The sequence below is a fragment of the Carya illinoinensis genome, chromosome 15 (genome assembly GCF_018687715.1).
Source record: "Carya illinoinensis cultivar Pawnee chromosome 15, C.illinoinensisPawnee_v1, whole genome shotgun sequence".
Taxonomy (NCBI): domain Eukaryota; kingdom Viridiplantae; phylum Streptophyta; class Magnoliopsida; order Fagales; family Juglandaceae; genus Carya; species Carya illinoinensis.
The window spans coordinates 33663582-33666243 of NC_056766.1; positions in this window are offsets into that span (position 1 = coordinate 33663582).

Genomic DNA, 2662 nt, shown 5'->3' on the forward strand with positions numbered 1-2662 from the left:
GGTAATGCCCTCCTTTGAAATTGTTGTTGAGAAACTCCAATATTATCCTCCACTTGATGATAATAACTTATTTTCATCAGTGAAATAAGATCTTGTCTAGAAGATGTTCATGATGACCAAATATGATATTGAGTGTGTGCTTACTGAAATTTATAGGCAAAAGGATTTGTTTGTTCATACTTTCAAAAGTATTTTAGAAGTAGAGTTTAAAAATTCACTTTCTTTCGAATGCATTGGTACTAAGAGCTCAATTTAAAGCTTTCAATATAATTACGGAAAAAAATGTGTTGTGGAAGAAAATGAAGGAGAATTGATTTTGGAATAAAAGAAAGTGGAATAAAGGGAGTTGGTTTCCTTGTTTTGCTATCGTTTTAGGTAAGTAATTATGCCAATTTTATCTCATATTAAAACAAGCAATTGTGGTGAAGGTTGGGCTTCAATTTCCCCCCACAATGCCCTTGAGTGCAAGGGCACTTCTTTGGGATTGGGAGTTGTTATCAATTTATGTGGCTGCATGGAGCTCTCAGTCATACTCGTCAACTTGGCCAAGAGTCCTAGAGTTTAGGAAATAACAGTAGTTTGTTAATAAGATTGTCATATCTTTAGTAACTAAGTCCATCTTTATCTCTTGAATGCAACTTGTTAATGAATATCATATTTATCTCTTGCCATGTTTATCCTTTTGTTATGTAATGATCTTTGTAGGGAAGGTACATGTATTATTAAGTGACACAATCCTATAAATAAAGGCATGATTGAAGTTTGTTCCCAAACTTTTGTGTTTGAAAGAGGCTTAGGTTACCTCTAATAACATACTTATATCATTAAATGTGCCCTTGTTACTAGACCCATTATTTGGGCTTGTAACAATTGATATTAGAGAGGGCAATGTCGGGCTGACATATGAGCGCTTGGACTGTTTGGAACAATAGATGATTTCAATTTATGTCACTTTGGAGTGATAAATAGTGAAAATGGAGACACTGGAGTTACATATTAAGCTCGATAGCTTCAACTATAGATGTGATAATATGCAAGACAAGCTAGTCATGAATGTTCAAGACATTATTTATGTCAAATGTAAGCCACAAAGTTAGGGGTGTACAGAAAATTGAAAAACCAGTTGCCACCGACGCGAACTGACCGGCTGTGTCAGGAACAGGCCGGAACCAGTGGTGAACTGGTTAACGCATGGTGGCATTTCTTCAAAACTGACCCACGTTGGTTTGGCAGTGGTTTGACCTAGGTTCAAACTGTTGAACCGACCGATTGAATAAAGCTTCTTTTTATTTTTTTTAATATACATACTCAAACTGATGTCGTTCCACTTAAGTTTAAGTGAAACAGCGTTGTTTTCTACATATAGTATATAACAAGTACTTGAAACGACGCATCATCATTTCATATAAGATGTATGAAAAAAAAATTTAATTGAAATGACGCCGTTTGATTTTAAACCAAACGGCGTCATTTCGAGATGAGACTATCTTCAACCTCAAGCTTCTTCTTTCCCTCACATCGGTTGCACCAACTCTCTCTCTCTCTCTCTGGCAAACTAAGCCACCAGTGACCAGGGAAACCAAAAATCGGTTGAGAACCGCTGGAGTTGATATGACCGGTTTTCCTCCTCCCCATCGACTGGTTACGGTTGGTGGCTCCTCTCACTTCAAAAACATCAGTCGGTGTTGGTTTTGCTTAAAAATGGCACCTAATATGTCGGTTTTCACCCCTACACAAAGTTTTCTTGTAGACAATGATGATGTAGTTAAAATTGTTTTGAGATTTCAATCAGTGATAATGCCCTCATTTGAAATCATTCTTGAGAAAACCCATGCTAATTGAAGACAATATAAAGACATCACTTCTTATTATCAAAACATAGTGACGCAAATGATAAATAAGGTCGACATCCCCAACGACATTGAACCCATTAAAACCAAATCCTCCAATTTGACTCAAATTATCAGCAAACACAAGCTTCAAATATTTGGATAGATATTATGGGGTTGGTGATGAGAAAAACTAGGGATGCTTTGTTGAAGGGTGGGCTATGGTGATTTTTAGATCAAACTCGACTGGAAAAAAGTCAATCAATTTTGGCTTCAACTTTTCTCTCTCCTATAAGAAAATAACAAACATTTCCTTTACAAATAAAGCCTTATAATATGCTCAATGTGAAACCGGTCTATTTTTGAGAAGTCTTGATGATACATTTCTTCTAACTAGGCCCAGCTTAATCTCAAGATCATATGGGAATGCCGAGAAATGCCATTGGCTAGCTGGCATAAGGATTGGGAAGTAGAATACATCTAGTGACTTTAAGCTCTACTGTCATTGACTTTTCTCTCTCTTAGGCTGTGTGATAGTTTGTCTTCCTTATGTTATGCATGGCAAAAGAATATCAATCAAGCTTGTTGCTCATATGACTAATACAAGAGGGGTTGAATTGGATCCTATTTAAAAATTATAAACTAAATACACAATATAAAATATGAAAAAAATACAAAATAACAATAAATATAAAAAAATAAGAGTAAGAAAGAAGTAAACTCAATATTTTAATGAGATTCAGCCCAACAACTTACGTCCTTGTCTCAAGCTACCCATTGAGAATTTTCAAATTCATTATTTAACTTCCTTTAGGTGGAAATAGAAACCTACT